The sequence below is a fragment of the Canis lupus genome, chromosome 28 (genome assembly GCF_011100685.1).
Source record: "Canis lupus familiaris isolate Mischka breed German Shepherd chromosome 28, alternate assembly UU_Cfam_GSD_1.0, whole genome shotgun sequence".
Taxonomy (NCBI): Eukaryota; Metazoa; Chordata; class Mammalia; order Carnivora; family Canidae; genus Canis; species Canis lupus.
This window is the reverse complement of record NC_049249.1, coordinates 30,607,266-30,631,356: the sequence shown is the minus strand read 5'-3', so window position 1 is coordinate 30,631,356 and position 24,091 is coordinate 30,607,266. Positions and strand designations below refer to the sequence as shown.

Sequence of the window (24,091 nt, the reverse complement as noted above, 5' to 3'; positions counted from 1 at the left end):
GTCCAAGATCCTTCTGAGAGCTTCAAGGTGTCTCACCTCTATCTCCCTTCCCTTCCCCTGCTAGCAGGGAAATAAGCTACTGGACTGGCCTGATGAGAAAGGTATCTCCAGCCCTGGATCAGTCAATTAGGGGGGTGTGTCTTTCATTAAGCTGTGTAACCCTGGGCAAGTTACTTAACCTCTATGTGCCTCAGTCTGCTCACCTGTGATATGGAGATGGTCACAGCACCTGCTGAAGCAGCTGTTGTAGATCTGCCGTTGGATTGTTGTCTAACACTGAGTGGATCTAGAACATATATAATCTGGAATGAGGGTTGGCGCTTTTACTTAGTAGATTTACTGAGCACTTACAAGGAGCCAAACACTTGTACTTGCATTATCCCATTTAATCCTCCAAAGAGACTAATGAAGCAGATACCTCCTGTGTCTGATCCCTTGCAACATGGCAAGTGCTCCAAAAATGTCAAATGAACGGATAAATGGTGGCACCACTGACAACCATTTTAGCCAGGATGGCAGGTGATGATTGGCACAGGTGGTGGCACTCACCTTAGTGCCGTGTTCCACTGGAGACTGCAGACCCTATACATGCCCAGTGCTTGCCAGAGCCTGTTCTTCTCATGGGGCCAGCACTCTAGTCACCCCTCTCTAACACCCTATTTTTAAAGAATGCATTCATATATATAAAAGCACAGGACTGCCCATTTCTCTTTGATATCTTACAGAGTTTACGTAAGTAGCATGAGGTCCAAAAGCAGGTAGTTCCAATCATGATTCTTCATACACATCCATGTGGTTCTGGGCTTTCTATTCTTTCTCTAAGCCTCAGTGTTGTAATCTGTGAAAGGAGGATAAAGATAAGTAACTAAACAGCTGTAGCATAAAATGTGAACAAATGCATGGAAGAAACAGCACAATGCTTGGTCCATAGTAGGGCTTCAAGCAATATTAGCTAAAGTGAAATTTAATAGTCATTATTATGGATACCTTAGCTGGGAAAGGAAACAATAAACGAATCCTAAAGCAGAAATTTACTTTTAAAGTATGTCTGTTTCCTTGATATTTGCTTTCCTTGAGATCTTCTGTTTTTCTTCCCCTGTGAGACATGATTCTGGAACAAGACTGCCTGGGTTTGAGTTCAGATTCACCACTTAGTAGCTGGGTGAACCCAAGCAAGTTTCTTAACCTCTCTGTACTTCAATTTCCTCATCCATAAAATGGGATCATGTTTGTAGTGAACTCTAGGACTCTTGTAAAAGATTAAATGAACTAGTATTTGCAAAACAGAGTGGCACCTATACCCAGTAACTACTGCTTAAATTTGTTAAATAAATGAAACAGAATGCAGGGGGAATTTCTGGTCAGTTAGTATATCCAGTTAGTTGGCTTCCAAGACATTATGTCTTGGTACTGATACCAGTTAGACAAGGCTTACTCCATCTTATATTTGGGTTCACCATTTGATCGTTTTTCTAATTTAGATTACAGAAGACTTATACCTACGTTCATCAGGATCTACTCAACTGGATGGGAGGTGAGATCACTGGCTCTTGAATGTATCAAAACATCTTGAAACGCTTTGATCATTGGGAACTACTGGGGTCCAGCTGTTTCCCTGGCCTCAGTACAAAGAAGCAACAGCTACTTCTGGTTAATTCTGAGGTAGTGAAAGTCTTATTAGGGCACAGATGACAAAAGAGTTCTAGGAGCTAGCAGATGGCACCTGGTACACAGGCCCTTCAAGATGAGCAACAGCTGGAGAAGGAAGGTGAAATGCTCCAGGGCAACTTGTTTTGCATATGAATTGCTGCATTTCTGATCAGGTTTCCCTGAGGCTTAGCAGAAGGAAGACTTTTATAAAGTTTTCTCTTTAGGAGATACTGCAGGAAAGAAAAAAAAACTCCACTGAACACCATCTCTCCCTTTTTAAAAAACTGTTGTAAACACAGCAAAATTTATCATCTTCATATCCCATTTCCTCAGCCCCTGACAGCCGCCCTTCTGTTTCATACTCCTGCAAGTGGTCAGGGGAGGGGGGAGTGAGAGAGAATCTCCAGAAGACCCCCTGCTGGGTGTGGAGCTCCGTGTAGGGGCTGAATCTCTCAACCCTGACATCATGACCTGAGCTGAAATTAAGTCGAATGCTCAACCTCCTGAACCACCCAGGCACCCCTCTACTTTCTGTTTCTATAAATTTCACAACTTTAGATGCCTCATATAAACAGAATCATTCAGTATTTGGTTTTTTGTGATTGCTTTATTCCATACAACAGAATGCCAAGATTCTTCTATGCTGTAGCATGTGACAGTGCTTCTTTTCTGAGGCTGAACAATATTTCATTGTCTGTATATGCCACATTTTATTTACCCATTCATCTATCTCTGGATATTTGGGTTGCTTCCACCTTTGTTTCTGAGTAGGCTCTACACCCAACATAGGGCTTGAACTCATGACCCCAAGATCAAGAGTCTTGCTCTACTGACTGAGCCACCTGGGTGCCCCAAGTTGCTTCCACCTCTCAAGTGTTGTGAACAGTGCTACTATGACCAGGGGTGTGCAACTGTCTCTTTGAAGCCTTGCTTTCAATTCTTTCGGATAGATACCCAGAGGTGAGATGGCTGGATCATATTTTTAACTTTTTAAGGAAATTTCATACTGCTTTCATAGTGTCTGCACCATTTTACATTCCCACCAACGGTGCACAAGAGTTCTGATGTCTCCACATCCTTGCCAACCCTGTTATTTTCTGCAGGGGTTTTTCCGTAGTCGCCATCCTAATGAGTATGAAGTGATATCCCATTGTGGTTTTGATTTGCATTTCTCTGATGATTAGTGATGTTGAACATCTTTTCATATGCTTATTAGCCATTTGTATATAATCTTTGGAGGAATGTCTATTCAGTTTTAAACCCATATTTTAATTGGGTTATTTGATTTTTTTGTTGACAACTTGCCGGACTGCTTGATGCATTCTGGATATTAACCCCTTATCAGAAAGGGGTTTGCAAATATTGTCTCCAACTTCAAAGATTGTCTTTTCACTCTAGGCATTGTGTCCTTTGATGCACAAAAGATTTTAAGCTAGATATAGCCCCATTCATCTATTTACTTTTGGTGGCTTATGCTTTTAATGTTATATCTAAAAAAAAAAAATCATTGCCAGGTCCAATGTTGTGAAGATTTTCCCTGCATTTTCTTGTGTAAGTTTGATGTCTTACATTTAAGTCTTTAATGCATTTTGAGTTAATTCTTGTAAGTGGTATAAGAAAAAGGTCCAACTTCATTCTTTTGTGTTAGGAAATTCTGTTTTCCCAGCACAATTTGTTGAAAAGATTCTTTCACCTTCTTTTGACTTTCATATCATGAGAGTGGATCAGTAGGGCTGCTAATGCCCTCCTTCTTACAGACTCAAGACACCCCAACCAGCCAAGGAAGAGAGGAGTTTAATTCACACCTCTCTCATGTGAGCCTGCTTCACGGTCATTGTTCATCTTGCACTTGCAGACACAGCCCTGACTTTGCTGTGTCTTTCAGTTTGTTGGATATTCAACTATTTTCAGCTCAGCTTTCTGACCATGGGGAATCAGGTTTGCTTCATCTGTTTCTCAAGACTTCTGAAAAAATCCTATATTCAATACACAACCCAGTGAAGCCAATTTCTTTTGCCAAAACTCGCCAGGTTTCATTTTATCTCCTGAGTGCTTATCGATGTGGGAAACAAAGGCAAAAGAAAAAATTGAATCTCCTTACTACTTAACAGCCCATTGATAAGTCCTTGAAATAGGCAGAGTGACCTTCCTCTTGCTGCTCAGCTGCCTCAATGCTGACACTTTGCTAAAGGTAAAAGGTAATCTCAGTCCGACCCCCCCAGGATCCTGTGAGTCTTCTTCAAACATACAGAAATTCCTTCAAAAACTTCCTTTGTCTCAACCCCCCAAGATATACATTGGCAGTCACCCTGCAAGCATATGGCCCCTGAGATACATCTGAAGGGTCCCATGACTGAGTTTTTACTAAACAGTAATAAATGACCTTTTCCTAACAATAGCTAGCCCCCTGAGGGTCCTGGAAGCCTTGTTTTCAAAATATCTTGGAGATTTATGCTACCCCTAACCCTCTCCCCACTTGAAAATGTATAATAGACCATTCCCTCACAACCCCAGTGCAGCTCTTTCTGCCCATGGGTCCTGCGCCCATGCTTTGATAAAACCACCTTTTTGTACCCAAAGACATCTCAAGAATTCTTTCTTGACTGCTCCAAATCCCAACTTTTCCACAACACTTATTAATCAGAATTACAATTTTCCCCATTTGCTAATGTTTCAGAGACTCTGGGCAAAATACGTGTGATGGGATTTTTAAAGGTTTTATTTTATTTAAACTCTATTTCCTTGCAAAAATTATCTACAGCAGCTTAATGTGTTGTATAGTAATTTCATCTCATTTCTTGAAATTTCACTGATCATTTTAGCTTAGGTCAACTGACAGAGTATAAAACCACCACAGTCCACCCTTTGTCAGCTAAGCATCCGTACATACCTCTTCTAAACCATACTTAACTTCCAAATAGAGACAATAGCAAAATCATGCTTCCACTTGCCCTCAAGCAAATATTCCTTGAACCATTGAAAACACAGTCCCCCCAAAAAAGAGGATACAGAATCTTTTTATGCATCTTTGGGTCATTTTCATTCCTCTTCTGAGTCATACTTTCCTTTTGAAATCCTGTAACTTAAATACTGAGATATAAAGTTAACTACTATTAATACGTCTTATGTAGGATGGTGGGAGAAGGGGAAGAGAGGAACAAAGCAATACATACACAAGTATGGACATGTCATAACAAGGAAATGCTCATAACTGTTATGGCTTCTGTAACTTATTTCTGCAAGTCACCATGTGGTTATAGCTGACATAACTTTCTTCCTTCACTATTTACTCCATATGCATTTTGTCTTCAGCAAGTATGTCAGCTAGTCATGATGCCTGCCAAGGTGACCCAAACCTTTGATTCTAAAGGGTCTAGGCTATTAGAAGTCAAAGCTGAATTTTATTATTGTGCTTTTCCATTGACTTTATTCATAGGGCATGGGTATTTTAAGAGGTATCAAAAGGTACTTACCTCTACTGCATAGAAGCAACACTTGACAGTGAGGATCACTCAGTCCAGTCAGTATAAAACTCTTCTTTGCCTGTTGATTCACTGTGATAAGGAGCCCAAAGTGGCTGGCTGGTGGCCTCAGCTTCCCATTTAATGGAACCATTGCTTTGTCTCCTGGTGGAAGCAATCATCCGTTGGGAACTAAGATTTCTAGACAAGCAGGCCCAAAGCCTCAGACAGGAAAGTAAAACTTTTAGGTCACTAGGGATAAGAAGAGCCACTCTGACATTCACTCTTTGATTCCCAGTCCCAAGAAGGTAATGAAAACAGCACCATATATTGGCTCCTGACTTAGAGCATATGATCCCAGCCCTACAAGGTGTTTTTGCCCAACTGGCACTGTAAATGGATATTCTAAAAGGCAATTCAGGGTCTACCAGGTTAGCTGCTTCAGGGCAATGTGGATATGGTTAAATGAGTAAGTTCCATGAGCATGCATCTACTGACACTTTATCTGCTCTATCCTAATCTCATATACATTGCTTATATTGGATGATGGAATGCTACTAGGTACACCCAACCTTATGGCTTGGTGGGTGGGTAACATCCAATTTATGGTAGGTGGCTCAGGTCACATGCTCACTTAATGGCCTGCGGTTAAATATCTGGTGCTGCCCAGTAGCACTTGCAGATATCTGTGATAAAACAGCAACAAGAAAAACACACACAAGTTGGATAACTTGCCTCAAGTTATCCAGTGCTCCTTATTTTCACTAAAATATTCTGTGGCAGCAACTACTTGGTTACCTGTAAAACTATGGGAGCAGGTAAAGAAATCTATGGAAGGTTGCTGACTTCACATTTGTGATGGGTCTGTAGGGTGAAGTAACTGTAGGGTGACAGGGATGAAAGTCAGGAAGAAAAATGAAGAGGGGGATCCCTGGGTGGCGCAGCGGTTTAGCGCCTGCCTTTGGCCCAGGGCGCGATCCTGGAGACCCGGGATCGAATCCCACATCGGGCTCCCGGTGCATGGAGCCTGCTTCTCCCTCTGCCTGTGTCTCTGCCTCTCTCTCTCTCTCTCTCTCTCTCTCTCTCTCTCTCTGTATGACTATCATAAATAAATTAAAAAAAAAAAAGAAAAATGAAGAGGGAGAGGTAAGGATACAATGGGAACTATAAATATTGTCTAGAACACACACTGACAAACTGGAACCCACACACAGATTAGAACAGGTATCTATCTAATCATCAGACCCGATGATGTAACTGGCAGAAGCTGGTGTCCCTTGCCACTGAGTTGCACATGCACCCGCCCCAGGACCTGGACAAGCTGGTGGAAGCGGTCCTAGGAAAGGTGGAGGAGTTGTGAGCTCACCAGCACCAATAAAGTGAACTATCAACAAGGCAACGGGCCTGTTGTAGCAGGGGCATGCTACACTGACCTTCAGAGGGTTGTGGCTGCCACTTCACTTCTGCTAGTAAATCTTGTGCAAAATCCTTTGATGACCAGCCTCAATCAAGAATAAGACATGGCAAGGAATTCTGGGAAACAAAGTTCCACCTACATTGACATGATATAAAGCCAACACAAGGATGGAAATCATTCCTTAGATTGCTGGGAACCTCTAGGAACAGTTTTTCAGGAATAAGTTTCCTAGTCAATGTCACTTTTTTTTCTTTGACATTCATACTCATTTGACTACAATTATTATGTTTTATTATGATCATCATCACAGCTAATCTTCATCACACATTTACTATATGACAGATATTAACCAAATACTTTGCATCTTTAGTTCACTTAATTCTCACAATCATCCTATGGGGTAGGTCCTATTATGTCTCCATTTTACTAATGAGGAAATTAAAGCTTGCGGAGAGGTTACATAGCTTTCCAGGCCTGTACAGAGAGTAAGAGGCTGGGCAGGCATCCAAACAGTCAATCTGACTCCCTTGTCCTTTCTCTTAATCACTAAGCTGTAATAACCTTAACTTCAAACAAGATTCAAATATCCTAAATCATTCACAAATGAAAAGCATAGAATCTATGAATTTGGTTTTGAAGGGAACATTTTAAAGAATATTTGGAATCATAAAAATCTAAATTTAATACTTATGCTAATTTAGGGGTACCATAACTTGCTTCAAATCCCCAGAAGAGCATAAGATTCCAGTACTAGTTTTAAAAGCATTATGATTGAAAATTATTTATATTCAGCTCATATAGGATAGGAGAGCAATGCTAAAGTAATCAGATGAGGTGTTATAAAGACGAGGTAAGAGAAATGTACGTTCACATATTCTTTCACACCTTTAGCTAATATTTGCTAGGAGCACTGTATGGGTGAAGTGTCTATGGGACATAAACTAAGACCTGAGAGTGTTGAGTCTATAAGCAGAGATAAAGCATTCAGAGAGTGGATGTGGCATTTTCCTAAAAACCAAGGTAGACAGACTTTCTAAGAAATGGAAAGATTGAGTAAAGGAGAGTTTAGAAAAGGAAGAAAAATGTCATCTAAGCCTATTTTCCTTTTCATTGTTGGTATTCACAGAAATCCAGGTCTATGGGGGGATCTCCAAATATTTTTAAGTTTGGCCAAAGAGCCTTAAATTCCATGGAAAAACTATGTTTAGGGGAGTCATGAGACCTGGGCCCTGTTTTCCTGTTTCTCCCACTAATTCCTTGGGCGGCCCATTCCCTTTCTTCTCTAGGCCTCAGTCTAATTGTCTGTAAAATGGAAGAAGTGGTCAGGGATGGATGGGGTGCTCTTGAGGACAACAGGTTTTCTTTCTAGTTCTAAATCTGGCATTCTAGGACACTAGACTTTTTCACACAAAGAGGAATAGTCTTAGCCCTCCCTGAGATTATACCCTAGATGCAAAACAAGGATGCTGTCACTGCTGTGCTCCAGCTGATTTTTGTTCTATCATGTTTCCTTCAGTCTCAGGAATAGAGTCATCTGGATACACCATTATTCTGTCATTTTCCCTTAAGGCCACCAGATGGATAAATCACAAGTCCATCTGTGCTGCAGGACAGAGCCAAGAGGGCATGATTCCCAGTGGGAACCTGTCACCTCAAACCCTTCCTACACCAGGGAGACAGATTCATTTCACAAAAGATACTACTGGAAACGCATTCTTAAGACTAGAGCAAATTTTGAGACTGAAAAACAATGAAAGGGCACGTGGTCCTTGACAACCATATTCAGGACTGGGGTAAAAGCAAAATGGTTTAAACTGATCAGGGTACAAAAGCAAACAGACTGAGCTATACCCAAAAAATTAAAAAAAAAAAAAGAAAAAGAAACAGGAGTGTGAGTGTGCCTGTGTGTGTTCTGTGGAGAAATTTTAAGATGGGAAAGCAAGCATCCAAGTGCCATGGCCTCTATATTAAGAATAGTCACCACTCCCTGCTGAGAAATCCCAGTCACTAGACCAAGCACATGACATGCATTATCTCATGTCATCCTCCCATTAAACTCATAATGGATGCTATTTCTGTTCCATTCCATGGATGAAGAAATGGCCACAAACAGGAGTAATGCTTGTCCAAATGCACGTGGCTATTAGGAAAAGTTAGGACTTGCATCCAGGTCTAACCCCAGATACCTCTGTCCTTCTATTTACACTGGCCCTTTCAAAAAAGAGAATTGGACTCATCCTATGAAGGCTCCAACATAGTTGGAGGAAAAGTTTCAGTTTGCATACTTCTATCCTTGGACATTGGCCTTGGTCCAGTTGAAGGGGTGTGTTGAGATGCGTGTTATGTGCGCTGAACGTGGATGAAGGAGCATGTTTGGTCACACATACTGAATAAGTGCTGCACGCCTGGTGCTACGCTAGGAGCTGTAAACACAGAAGTGCAAACAACCTAAAACAACGAGGCCACTGCACCCTAGAGATACTTGTGAAAGTTGGAGGGTGACGCAGACGGACAGTGCCAGCTTGTGCTTGAGTGGCTTGCTGAGTCTTCTCAGAGGAAGCACTCTTTGAACTGAGCCTCAAAGCACAGTAGGAGGTGGTTACTGAGAAAGGTCTGTATTTAAAAGGAACCTGAGGAAACCAGGGGAAGCGCTAGGAATGCTCCTGTTAGGAATGCTCCAGTTCTCTTTAATAAGCAAGGCTGACCCTCCTTCTCCTTCTCTGCAGTGTGGTTTGAATTAGCAATCTGGAGGTGAGGCACCGGAGGCCTCCAGGCTCGTGAAACGAATGGAGCATGGATAACAGCTCTTCTATGCTCCAGCTGCAAGTCAAAAAACACACAGTCCCAGAACAAGGGGGCAGTCATTATTTATTCTTTGAGAGTCCAGAAGAGAGGGGTCGGTGAGCCTTTAACCTTCTAACAGAAATTGGGACGCCTGGGTGGCTCAGTGGTTTAGCACTGCCTTCAGCCCAGAGTGTGATCCTGGAGATCCAGGATCAAGTCCCACGTCTGGCTCCCTGCACGGAGCCTGCTTCTCCCTCTGCCTGTGCCTCTGCCTCTCTCTCTCTCTCTCTCTCTCTCTCTCTCTCTCTGTGTGTGTGTGTGTATGTGTGTGTGTGTGTGTGTGTCTCATGAATAAATGAATAAAATCTTTAAACATTCTAACAGGAATTGTTCTCTGTCACTCTATATTTCTGGAGCCCAGGAGCAGTTCTCTGCTCCTGATAGGACTGCTAAAAAAAAAAAATAAAAATAAATTGAAAAAAAAGGAAAAGGAGAACTAAAAAAACATGGAAGTAAGCCAGCAGGAGTTGACAAAGTCACCTTGTGAACTGAAGAATCCTGCTTGGTTCTCCTCCTTGGCCTGGCTCTCCTGGCATTTATACAAAGCCTTGTAGAGGTGGCATTGAAAATCTGGAATTATGCTTAAAAATAACCAACTATGACGATTAAAAGGACATATGGAAGGAAAGCTAAAACTGGGCTGCAAATTCAAGAGACCAGAGCCTAATTCAGAGTGTGGATCACTAACTTGCAGCAATGAATCCGGCTCGTGTCCTCTTCCACATACTCCTCCCTTCTGACGGTTCTCCGTATTTCTTGTTTCTTCCTTACTATGGCCCCAGATCATCTGCAGGTTTTCCAAGCACTTTCCACTGAGTCGCCCAGGGACTTTCTTTAAGCTTTGTCTCTTCAAACTCCTCTCACTTCCAGGAGAAAAAACAGTGCTGAGTCATGGCCAACGTAACTGAAAAACTTGAAACCCTTGACACTCCACAAATTCCTAATTATGATTATCTGTTCACCCCTTCTCTCTCCAACTGCCCAGCACATCTTTACCTCATGTCTCACAATGATTTTGTTCCAAAAATAGTGCCATTCAATTTTTGAAAAGTGAATCAGACCCTACGTCACAGATGGGTATCTTTCTACTTAAGGAAAACCCTTAACTAAAATAGTTTACAGACTACACAGAGTGTCCTATAGATATTTGCACCCTCACAAATCTGTTTTATAAGTCATATTTTAAGTATCAAAAAATCAGGATGCTACCTTCACTAACTTCAAGTTTTGTGTGTCCCTATTACAGTCATTGATGATTTTCATTAAAAATAAGCCTTATAAAGAGTTTCATTCCATCAAAATCATTGCTTCTTCCCCAAACATGGCAAAACATCGGTCTCCAAATTTTTTTTATAAGACATGGAAAGTATAGGCAGGAAATCTCAAACTCAGAGGGGTGTCCTTATTCATTGACATCAACTGGTGATAGAATGATTTTTTAAGGCACCTCTGAAAATTAAGCCAATTAAATTTTTACCTACCTTAGAGGCAATTTCGTAAGATATTTATATTCTCAAATGAAGTTCCATTTCTTCCCCAAATTATGCTCTCCGGAAAAGTCTGGAGAAAAAGGCAATGCATACAGATGAACTTCAATGAATCTGGATTACCACGAAAGATCTGAGCAAAAGTGATGATGCATTTAGTGGCAACTATTACTTCAAAAGAAACTTTAAGAAGTAACGAGGGATAATACACAGAAACTCTTCATGTATACTATCACACGGAGAGAAAACTGGGCTACCAAAGTTAAGAATGATAAGATTTATTTTTTTAGCTCACCTCCATTACTCAATTTCTACCTTTTGGAGACCTAGTATCTTATGTTTCCTTCCTAGAGTCCCTCAGAAGTAGCCATTTGTGGCATTAAAATGTCTGATGACACAGAATCACCTTGCCCTCCTTCCCCATAGCCCATCAAAGTTCCTCCTTACACAGATCTCCAAAAACATTCTGTCTAGATATACCAGCATTGCTGAAAGTGTGGCCATGCACCAGAAGCATAGGCATCACCTGGAAGCTTGTTAGAAATTCAAGTTCTCTGGTTAAAATTAACAAGACAGGAAACAACAAATATTGGAGAGGATGTGGGGAAAGGGGAACCCTCTTGCACTGTTGGTGGGAATGGGAACTGGTGCAGCCACTCTGGAAAACTGTGTGGAGGTTCCTCAAGAAGTTAAAAATTGAGCTACCCTGTGACTCAGCAATTGCACTACTGGAGATTTACCCCAAAGATACTGATGTAGTGAAACTATGGGACACCTGCACCCCAATGTTCATAGCAGCGATGTCCACAATAGCCCAACTGTGGAGGGAGCCACGATGACCTTTGACAGATGATGGATAAAGAAGACGTGGTCTATATATACAATAGAATACCACTCAGCCAGCAGAAAAGATGGATACCTACCACTTACATTGACACAGATGGAACTGGAGGGTATGATGCAGAGTTAAATAAGTCAATCAGAGGACAATCATCATATAGTCTCACTCATATAGTGAGAGGGATTATAAGGGAAAGGAGGGAAAATGAATGGGGAAAAATTAGAGAGGAAGACAAACCATGAGAGATCCCTAACTCTGGGAAACTAACAAAGGGTTGTGGAAGGGGAAGAGGGTGGTGGGATGGGGTGACTGGATGACAGGCACTAAGGAGGGCAGTTGATGGGATGAGCACTGGGTGTTATATGTTGGCAAACGGAATTAAAATTAAAAATTAAAAGAAATCCAAATTCTCCAGGTACTAAAATCGGTACCTCAAAGAGAGATCTACATTCCACGTCCATTGAGCTTTATCCACGATAGCCAACACATGGAAACAACCTAAGTAAATAGACAGATGTACAAAGAAATTGTGGTGTATACATAATGGATCATTCAGCCTTAAAAAAGATCCTGCTATTTGTAGAATGGATGAACCTGGAGGACATCATGGTAAGTGAAATAAGGCAGACAGAATTTTTTTCCAAAAATTCAGGGGTACCTGGGTGGCTCAGTCAGTTAAACATCCAACTCTTGATTTCAGCTCAGGTCATGATCTCAGGGTCCTGAGATTGAGCCCTGTGTTGGGTTCTCCAGTCGGCATGGAGTCTGCTGTCCCTCTCCCTCTGCTCCTCCCCCCCCACTTGCTCATGCTCTCTCTCATAAATAAATCATTAAAAATATTTTTTAACTGCATGATCTCATTTATATATGGAATCTAAAAAACTTGAAGTCAAAGAACCAGAGAGTCAAACAGTGGTTACCAGGGGTGAGGAGGTGGGGGGAAGTCAAAGGGGACAAGGTTGCAGTTGTGTAGGATGAATGAGTCTAGAGATCTAATGTCCGGGCATGAGAACTATAATTAATACACTGAAAATTTGAACACTGAAAATTTGCTGAGTGGATTTCAGATACTTTCCATGACAAAAAAAACAAAAAAGTGGTTAACTGGAGATAGATGTGTTAATGATCTTGGTTGTAGTAATCATTTCACTGTATCAAATCACATTATACACCTCAAATATATGATTTTATTTTAAAAAATAAGAAATGCAAATTCTCAAGCCTCACCTCCACCCAGTAAAGCAGAACCAGAGACCTGTAATGCTGTTTTAACAAGATCCCTATGCGGTTCTCATGTACATTCAAGTTTGAGGTTCCCTGACAGAGAAACCACCAGAGAGAAGTCCAGCAGTGGAGAGACAGATGAGCCAGTAGTAGGACCCCTTTCAACAAAGGGATTCTAATCCACAGCACTTTTACCCACTGTGTGCCAATTATTGACACATGGAATGCAAAATGAAAAAAAGAAAAACTAGAAAATGGTCTAAAGTCTTACTGAATAATTTCCCTGAACTCTGAATGTGAGGATTCAAAATTAATGACTCAAGGTTACTGGAAATGAATGGTATGTCTCACTTAATTCTCCAGGTCTCCAGAGAGAGGCTAATTGGGGCCCATAAATTAGAAGAAATTATTTAACAAGTTGATTAATGTTGAGAAAAGAGGGGGCCCCAAAATGGACACGTTCTGCTGATTTCTAAAAAGAGGATTTAATTAAAATCAATTGCTTCCCCCCACTGTAAACAAGCTGGATCAATCTCTTCTGCAGGGAGTCTCGTCAATGTGCACGAGGAAGAAAATTAGGCCACAGTCAGCAGGATTTCAGAGAGATTCAGTATTTGCCAAAAGACTATTTGTCACCTTCAGGAATGTAAGAATACAGAAGAAAAAAAAAAAATCAAACATCAATTTCAGCCAAGTATAGATTTTCCGGTAAGTGGGAAAGGGGAGACCCAGCCCCTAGTCATCCAGAGTTAAGTAAATTATTCTCCTGAGTTAAGCTGCTGTCAGACTGCACCTCATAATCCCAGTGTTTGCTGTGTCTTTTTTTTAAAGATTTTATTTATTTATTCATGAGAGACAGAGAGAAAGAGAGAGAGGGAGGCAGATACACAGGCAGAGGGAGAAGCAGGCTCCATGCAGGGAGCCTGACGTGGGACTCGATCCTGGGTCTCTAGGGTCACACCCTGGGCCGAAGGGACAGCACTAAACCGCTGAGCCACCCGGGCTGCCCTGTTTGCTGTGTCTTTGTGATGGTTTGTATACACCGCGGCGTGGTCCCCAGGAAGAGACGGGTTGTCTGGCATTGCTGAGTCCAGGCGAGCACAGCTAAGGCCTCACTACTCGGCAGTGGGCTCTTGGCCCTGCAGATTACCCAGAGCCCCACCCCTCCACCATGGCCTTGGGTCACCTCCCAGACCAGACAGGACCACACCTTCTGCGGGTCCTCCCACCTTCTCTGTAAAGGCCCCGAGCTCCCACACCCCGCAGTCTCCGGGTTGTGTTCCAGTTGGCCCAGCTTCCCCAAAGCTGCAGCTACTCGGGCTCCAGGTAGAGAAGCTGACCTACATGTGAAAAGCAAAGAATCCAGGAGGCCCCGAGCAGGTAGACTGAGCAGCACGGAGCACGCAGAAACGTAGGCCTGCGGTCAGCATGGCAGGCAAAATAATGCCTCCCCAAGAGGCCCGTATCCTGTTCTTGGAACCTATGAGTGTCACATGGCAAAGGGACTTAGGGTTCAGATGCCATGATGCAGGTTGCTGGCCAGCTGACCTGGAGATGGGAGGTCATCCTGGATTCCCTGGGTGGGATCCATTTAATTGCCTGAGTCCTTACGAGTGGAAAGAGAAGGGCACCTGGGTGGCTCAGTTGGTTAAGCATCACCCTTCAGCTCAAGTCATGATCTCAGGGTCTTGGGATCGAATCCTGCATCAGGCTCCCTGCTCGGTTTTCCCGTGGACACGCCCTTCCACCTACTGTCACTGGCTTTGAAGTTGTTAGAGGGAAATAAATACAGGCAACCTCCAGAAGCGGGAAAGTAAGGAAGCAGATTCCTGTCTAGAGCCTCAGAAAGGAGGGCGGGCCCTGCTGACCTCTCAACCTTAGCCCAGTGAGGCCCAGCAGGACCCCTGACCTACAGAACTGGGAGCTCCTACATGTGGGTGGTTTGCTGCTGTAAGGCCCTCAGCTGTGGTGACTTGTCCCACAGATGAACAGGAGGCTCGCAGCAGCAGGGCCCAGGTCAGGTTCTCTGCAGAGAAGCCCTGGCGGCCTCACAGGATCTGCTCTGGCCTGTGTCTCAGGGTCAGATGGGCACAGCCACCACCCAGCTGGCTGGAAGAAGTAGGGAGGAAAGCAAACACCTTGTTTCTCACCATTAATCCATGCCTCGAAGTCTCACAAACACTACATTGGTGCAAATTCAAAGAAATGAGGTCAGCGCCCTCATTATTGATTGTATAAAACAGATTTGATTCACAGCTTTTGGAAAATGAAGCTGTGTGCTCTTTTGACTATTTAGAACAATCCTGATAAAGCAATCTCATCTTCAGATAACATCTCAAGACGACATTATGGGGCTAGTACAATTGTTTCTAATGTACAAAAGGAAAAATGGGACCTCGCATTTAATCGTTTGCGAACTCCCTATTTCGTTAGAAACATTTTGACTTCAATGGCTAATTAGATGTGGCAACAGTATCTAAAATACACACTACTCCATGTTTTTTAAGATTTGTGTAAATCCTTACTTCGGCACCATTCTGCACGGTGGAAGTAATAGAGATCCTCCGACGGGTGATTTTCAGTGGCCTCTAGAGAAAGCAGCTCAAGGGTTGTCCATCACACTCCATCCCTGTCTGCCCGCGGTGGAGACGAGGCCCTGTTAGGGCCAGCTGTTTGGCCTCCAGGCCAAGGTGAGCCACACTTATTGCTGAGGGCTGCAGGGGTATGAGGGCTCCTCTGTCTTCTACACAGGAGCCGGGCCATGGTAGCCCTGGGCGTGGGGACACATAGGGCTCTTTCTTGCTATCTGCTTCTGTGTATGAGGTCCCTGGAGATGGTGGCAATGGTAGGTGGCTTTCCTCTGAAGCTGTTCAGGTGTAGGAGACAAAGGCCTCAGGATGCCTGGGTGGCTCAGTTGGTTAAGTGACAGCCTTCAGCTCAGGTTATGATCCTGGGGTCCTGGGATCAAGAAGCAGGAATTCTGCTTCTCCCTCTGCCTCTGCCTGCCACGCTTCCTGCTTGTTCGTTCTCTCTCTCTCTCTGTAAAATAAATAAAATAAAATAAAATAAAATCTTAAAAAAATAAAAAAGGAAAGGAAACAAAGGTCAAAGATCAAATGTCGCTTACCAGGGAGATTTGTACTGGGTCTTAGGTCCGAAGACCAATAATCGAGTGTTGGGAGGGTATACTAGTCAGGGCTTGATAGAATCAATGGAATACATGCAGGGATATATAAGAAGAGACGTATTGCAGGAATTAGTTCACACAACTATGGAGACTGAGAAGTCCTGCCATCTGTCAGAACCCGGAAAGCTGGTGGTGTCATTCACAGGCCTCTGTGAACCAGGAGTACCAGTGTCCAAGGGCAGGAGAAAATGGGAGGTCAATTCAAGCAGGGTGAGTCCATCCTTCCTCCACCTTTTTGTTCTACTGGGGCCCTCCATAGATCTGAAGGGCCACCCACATGGGAGAGGGCAGCCAGGCTTACTCAGTTCACCAATTCAAATGCTAATCTTTTCTAGAAACACCCTCAGACTCCCCCAGAACTATTTTCCCTGCCCTCTGGGCACTCCTTATCCCAGGTAAGGGGACACATAAAATCAACCAGCACACAGGGCATTCTCTGCCATTGTGCTATGGTGCCCCCTGGACATCAGGTGACGGGGGCATACTGGGACCAAGGCCAACTGAGGGGAGTCCCAAAGCCATCCAACCTGCCCTTCAAACTGTGGTATTTTAAAAAGAGGGAAATAGTGGGAAAAAAAATAAGAGAGAGGAGGAGGGAAGGTAGACAGGATCACTTCTGACCAGCAGCCAGTTAGCCTCCCAGTGACCAGAGTCTTGTACAGTGTTTGAACCACCTTCAGGACTTTCCTGGGGGGACCCAGCACTGGCCCTCCAAATGTCAGAGCCAGGAGCGCTCACACTGGAGGGGAGGACACAGCCCAGGTACTGCTTGCCAGACTATTTTCCTTCCACTCAGAACTGCAGAAACATAGGATTCCAATTCCACAGACTCATTTGGAAGCACAAAGTTCAACATGGCAGGATATGGGCGATGCATAAAACCCTGTGCCCGGAAAACATAATGTGCATTTTCCTTAAGCTAATGAGCACCAAGTGAAGCTTTTCTTTTTCCTTTTTCCCCACCTACTGGAGAGCTCAGCTGGAGTGAGGTCAGGAGTTATCGGTCCAGCCTATCCTTTGGAATACACATTTGTTGGAAAATTGCAGCTTTCAAAACAGAAACATGGATTTCAGCGGGTAATGGTAGGCACAACTAATATGTTCTGAGGTTTTACAACATGACTTAAAGATGTGTCACATCTACCAGATGATGCGTGATCAAGTGCTAATTTTTCAAAACTTCTAGAAGGGAGATGGTGTGGAAGTGAGGAGGGGCAGGAGGGGCCTTTTATAATTTATCAGACTTAGCAAAGCAGCTCAGTGGTGTGTGTTCACTACAAGGATGTGTGTGTTAAGCACTCTCCTTCCCTGTTCTCAAATTCTTACTTCATGCCAGGAGGTTCACCTAAATGTCTGACCACAATCTTTCCAAATGTGGAGGCTTTTGCCCCCAGAGAAGATATAACCAAGGTAATTTGATCAGTGGAACAGAAATGATCCATGCCTCACTGAGCCCATGGCCGACTTCTGCTGCATTTTAAAGATGCTGGCATTTATTATCATTGATTACTTGGCTTTTAATTTGACATTTAATATAGCTCCGTGTCTCTGAGGCATTCAAGACATACAGACGTTTCCTTTTTACTCTAAGTTAACATTTTGCCTTTCTTCGTAGCTCATCATTCTTAATCTCCTTTAAACACTTGCTCAAAGCCAACAGCTGTCTTTAGCCTTTCTGTCTAAAGTATTTCCAGTAACGATCTCGCAAGGTTGTCAGTATATTTGAACTTCGATCCTCAATGACATCGGTCTTGGTGAGGCCTGCAATCCTTGGGGCCAGGAGCCTCAACAGTTTACACAGTCTACAAAGCATCCTGTGAACCCATAGCCTTCCAGAAATTCCATACTGCAGCCAGGATGATCACTTTCCATCTCCACCCCTGGGACCACGGTCCTCTATTTCCTGGAGATCCTTTGACTGGGTCCATTCATTCTGCAATAAGCATCCTAAGTGCTGATCAACTCCTCCACAGCACGATTTGCCAACTGGTCTACCTCACAAAGGTGCCAAAGGGATCTGATTTATTACATCCTTAAGGAGGACTGTGATTTGTTGTTTTCATGCAGAAGCCAGAAAACTCTCTGTGGAGCACCTGCTTTGCAGGAGCAATATTCACCTGGGCTGTGCCAAGCACAGCACACCTGTGGCTCCTGAGCCTGGGAGGCAGAACCAAGCTAGCTGAGTGCATTGGGGTTCCTAGACAGCAGGCAGGAAGCCCACCTAAGGAACACCTTGGCCTTGACCAGGGTTTCCCCTGGGCAGACGGGCCACTGGTCAGTAGTGGAGACAGAAGGTGAGGATCACAGGGGTCCCAGCAGAGGGCTCTGGGGCTGGAGTTCAGTTCTCATACATGGATGAACTGGCCACAGGTTTGGGGTGGGAGCCCACCCAGCCTGGGTTCACTTTTCCAAATGCTGAGCATTTAGTCACAGTCAGCCCACTTGACTGAAACCTGATTCAGGATCTGAGAGATCCCTGCCCAGCAGCCAGGCAGCCTTCACCTCTCCTGAGCCTCCCCTCCCCTATAGAAAAGTTATGAGAATCCACAGCACAATACCTAGAACGGAAGCACTCCATGCCCATAAGTTCTCCGTATTTTATAATCACCTCTTATTGCTTCCGAACTAGATTCCAGTTCCTTTGGCTGGCAGTCTTCAAAGGCTGTGAGACCGAGTCAGTCCTGAGGCTCTGCATTCCAGTGAAAAACAAACAGGTGGGGCACAGCCAGAAAATGCACAAATATTCTGGGACCAAAATGCATCCTAAGAGTTGGTGACTCCTTCCTCTTGTCACATGAGAGTCAGTCCTCTATGACAACATGTGAGAACTGAGTTTCACAGCCCTCCAGAGACCACTATTCCTTTAATAGCCAAGTAATAATAACCTCAGCTCCCTTCTGCACCACCACCAAAGATATCCTTATCAGTGTTCCCAAGAACATCTCCAGAAGGACATGCAGGGTCCATCACTCCACTCACCCCCAGCTTCTCACTTGGCACACCTGACTGCCTCCCACCTACTTCACCATCCTACCCCAGCTATCCCCTATCTGCCCAATCCCCAATCATGGACACAGCCTCAGAAACTAGAGAGATCTGTTACCAAAATTTAAGCAGCACATAACAGAATTAAATGCAGGGGGCTCCACATTTGATAAGTTCCCAAGGGAGGTGGGCCCCACTCCTGAGTATTTGTTCATGTCATGAATCTTTGCATTCCCATCTATTCCCACTGCCCCACCTTCCTTGAGCCCACCTCTTAGCTCAGCTGTCCACAGAAACACCAACAAAATACATATCTTACCATGTCGCTCCTCAGCTTAAATGCTCCCATGGTTTCCCACTGCTCTTAGGCCAGTGTCCAAAATGGCTCTCAAGACCCTGCATGCCCTGGCTGCTAGCTACCCCTCCTGCATCATTGCTCAGATTGCCCCCCTTTTCCTACTCTGTGCTTAGTCAGGCTGGACCTGTCTTAGTTCCTCAAATTCGTCATCATCTCTCATCTCTCACCTTCTGAACATGCTAGTCCCAATGTCAGACACACAGCAATTCCTCAATACCCATATTTGGTAAAGAGAGAAATCAACCATTTATTTATGAGGCCATTCTCTGTCTATCAAATTGCCTGCCTGACACAGGAATAGTTTCTCATTAAATGTTTGAGGAAGAGGAAGAGAGATGAGATAAGGAAAGACAGGGACACCGGGAAGGGACTAGACGACAAGTGGTAAACTGGTTGATGAGAAGCCACAGATCAAGAATTTCATTAGATCTGGGGAGGGTGAAACATGTAGAATAAAGAAAGGACAAAGCCAGGGATACAATAGTTGTCACAGATTGGGAGTCTTAAGACCTTAGCTACTCCCCTTGACAAGTCTCAGTCTAAGTTCCAAATGGTCCAAGTGCCCAATATGGCTCCCTTACATGAGTTGTTGGGCACGGCCTTTCTACACATTGTCCACTCCAGTAGAAGGGCTGTCCCAGGGGAGGGCAGGGCTGGAATCAAGGCTGGGTAGACCCCTGACTGAATTTCTAACCTCGACTTCTATCCCCAGAGCTACCTCAAGGTCTTATCAGCTGGCCTTGGACTAGGAGCTCAAGGTCACTCTGGCGATTTTAACCTCAGAAAAAGATATGAGAATATCTAGGCCAAGGAACCAAAATGGAGATCTCAAGATGGATATCTCTCGAGCCCAACACTTCATACCAACCACTTGGCAATTATATAGTCAAGCTATTATACAGCAAAATAGCATGCCAGCTTAGAGCAGCTGTAAAACTTTGTCTTCCTCTTAGAAAATGTGTTTCCTCCTGCATTGTAGTCAACTTGATATCTTTATGTCAGTATAGTTTTGAGAGATTCCGTCTGCATAAATTTATATATCACACGGAACTCAGTCTACAAGGGAGACAGAAGTGTAAACTATATACGTTCTGCAGTGTGACAACACAGGGCCCAGCTCACAGCCCATACTCAAATAATTGCTGCAAATGGATGAAATGAGTGGGTGTTATAGTAGAGGTGGAATGCAAGATCCAGAGGGGCCCTGAGGAAAAAAACACAGCTCATACTGGAAAGGAAAGTCAAATCCTAGAAGACAGGGAAGACACCCTGATGGTTCTTAACCAGGGAGTTTGTTAAAGGGGTTTCTAATTATTTAAATACTTATTGGGAAAAAAACCTGGACGTTACACAGAGCATAAAGAATACAAAACCCACCAGTGATCTAGGTTGACAAATTTAAGTACGTGTGGAGGAAGTGGTTGAGCAGGGATGGAAGTGAAACCAGTAAGGAAACTGGCCAACTTAGCTGGGCCAGGCGATGAAGGGAAGTCATGAGGGTTGCTTCTGGGAAGAAAGAGTAATTCAGTTGGCCATACTATGGAATCTCCAGTCAAAGATATGTTGTTGAGACTTGAAAAATATCTGGGACCTCATACTGATAGTTCAGAGAAAGATGGGGTAAATGGGTATGATCAGTACTGCCCAGCACTGGTCTTAGGAGGCCAGAAAGTTTGTTTGGCCTGGAACATCCCACTCATTACTCATGCATCCCACTCATTTACTCAAAAGCCCTTGCCAAAGCATCGGGTCTATCAAATCAGAAGGAAACAAAACTCCTGCGATCACCAAAAAGAAAAGACCACCACCCAACTCTTGGCAAATCAAGTCCAACATGGCTTTTGGCACTGGGGGAAGGCATATGTGGTAGATAGAGTAATGCCCTCTGTCAAAGATTTCTCTGCTCTAATTTTTGGGGCTCCTGAATATGTTACCTATACAATGAAAGGGACTTAGATGTGATTAAGTTGAAAATCTCGAAATGGAAAGATAATGCTGGGATATCAGGGTGGGCCCAGTGCCATCACAGGGTCCTTGTAATGGAAAGAGGGAGACAGGAGCATGAAAAGGAAATGTGACAATGGAAGGTGGAATTCAAAGAGATTTGAAGATGTTACCCTGCCAGCTTTGAAGATGGTGGAAGAGACCAGGATCCAGGAATAAATGCCGGCAGCTTCTAGAAGCTTGAAAAAACAGTGAAAGAGACTCTCCCCTAGAGCCTCCAGAAAGGAGCCAGCTCTGCTGATACCTTGACCTTAGCCCAACCAGAGACCCAGGCTGAACTGAGAATTACAGCAAATTTATGTTATTTTAAGCCAGTAAGTCTGTGGCAATTTGTTACTGCAGCCATAAGAAACTGATACAGCATGTCTTTGTTTTATACAATTGTCTCCACATTACAGGACCTACCAGAAAGGTCTGGTAGCGCCCCCCAGTCATGTGACAACCAGAAACACCTCCACATTTTCAAATGCTCACTGCAGGGGAGGGAGCATCCAGCCCACTGAGCACAACTGCTCAGGGGACAAGCAAAGTTTTCCTTCCTGCTCCCAATTCCTCAAGCTTCCATCACCCCTGCCTTTTCCTCTGTCGGTGCCAATTCATCAGTCTAAAAGGCTCCTAACACGTCCAGAAGAAACTGGGGCTCCATAGCAAAGGCAGAAACAGTGAGTATATGGAGAGAAAGACATTCATCCACTTGATTCACTTAAACACATTTGCCTCTGCAGAGATGTCTGCTTCTATGTATGTGACCAACAAAGTATAAGATCACTTACAGGAGGGGGTCAGCTAAATCGGGAGCAGCCTTGTGCCCCCTGATGACTGGAGGAGGGAGTTAGGCTCTCTGATTGACCGCATGCAATCCCATTGGCTCCCCTCCGCGAGCCGGCTGCCTAACAGTCTCAGAATTCAGAAAGCAAAGGATTTTCATTCTGGGCATGGAGAAACTGGAAAACAACAGCACAAGCTGGAATTTGCACTTACAGGATCCGTTTTCATTTTGGTTTTCCCCCCCAGACCTGCACACCAGAGACCAGCACTACTTCAGGTGGATTGTTGGCTTCCCCTGGAAAAAGCAGGCCACTTGGACATCCCTCATTTGCTAATATTCCAAATGCTAGAGCAGAGATGTGGAGAGATCCAGGTTTATCTCTATTTTAGGCTTCCAGGAAAAGAGCTTCACAGATCACACCATTATTTCTCATTAAGCCTAAGAAGGGCGCCCATTTCCCCCTTAGAGAGAAGCTCTATATAGATAGGCAGTGGTTTCCAAAGACCCATAAAAGGAATAGGAATTCAAAGGTATTTTTTTCCTGTCTTCAGCTAACATTTGCTGTGTGCTTCTTTGAATTATTCATTATTAAGATTATGCCATCAGCAAAACCAAACCATGTCTGTTAGGGGAAGTTTACCCACAGAAGTTTTAGAAAATGGAATATGGATTACAATCACTACTGCTGCTTTTAGCCTAATTATTTTTTCCTTAAAATCCAAACATCACCATGGTTAATGTTACAGAAAAGCCAAATCTAATTGATTATGTATAGTCACTGATACATATTTTAAGGCTCAAGGGTCAAAATTTGTTATTAAATGCTACTTTTCTTAGCTTCAAGAGAATTTTCAGCTATGTTAATGTTAATCTTCTCTTCAAGGCGAATGTCATCACCCAAGACATGAGAACAAAAATTTTTAATGTCAGAAAAGTCTTACTCTTATGTTTCCAAAAAGATTCATTGCCAAGTTCTCACTAGGATCCTAAGGTTACTCTGAGTCTCTATACTTCTCTCCACCATGCCTCCCCAACCCCCGCCCCCAAACAGGGCATACCTTGTGGACTCATGCACCATTTGAATACACATACACATAGTTGAATTTCTTTGGGCCTTTGCCTTTTCTACCTTCAGTATAAATTAAAATCATAGGTTAGGATAAGTGTGAAAAGAGAAAAATCTCAGGATGCCTGGGTAGCTCAGTCTGTTAAGCATCCAACTCTTGATTCCAGCTCAGATTATGGTCACAGGGTCATGGGATGGAGCCCAGCGTCAGGCTCAGCAGAGTCTGCTTGAGATTCTCTCCTTCTCTGTCTGTCCTCCCCACCCCACTTGTAAGTGCCCTTTCTTAAAATAAATAAATAAATAAATAAACATTGTTGTTGTTGTTGTTGTTTTTTTGTTTTTTTTTTTTTTTTTTTAAGAGAGAGGGAGAAAACCTATCCTACTCCAGTTCTTCCTACATCCCAAGGACCTTGTCTTTGGCCTCTGGAGAAAGATGGTCTTTGTAAAAATAAATGAGTGAACAAATGAATGAAATCAAGGTATGGAAAATGCCGCAAAGTTATTCGTACAAGCTCCACAAGTCATGAGCTGCGTGACCTCAAATTGCTTAATCTCCCTGTGTCTCAGTTTTCTTATCTGTGAGATGTGGATATGATTATAGTACCCACCTCATAGGGTTGTGGGAATTATATGCATGAATACATGAAAAGCACCTCTATTCCATGAAGGAATATAGTAGATGAGTGGACAGAGGATGCATAAATAGATTTTTAAAAATAAGTCATTGAGAGAGTAGCAGGCTTCAGAGATCAATCAGCCACTCAACAAGCATTGATTCAACACCTAGGAAATTCAGGC

The 24,091-nt window shown here is 43.5% G+C and overlaps 1 long non-coding RNA gene across 1 annotated transcript; it reads right to left on the bottom strand.

Moving 5' to 3' along the window:
* Positions 1-203: 203 nt before the first annotated feature.
* On the bottom strand, positions 204-20,236 carry LOC106557946. The gene is made up of 7 exons (XR_005380300.1): positions 18,720-20,236; positions 15,450-15,963; positions 10,854-10,932; positions 10,061-10,235; positions 5,124-5,276; positions 724-838; positions 204-286 (listed from the first exon to the last, which is right to left on the bottom strand). It is a non-coding gene; the product is annotated as an uncharacterized LOC106557946 (long non-coding RNA).
* Between the last annotated feature and the right edge of the window lie 3,855 nt (positions 20,237-24,091).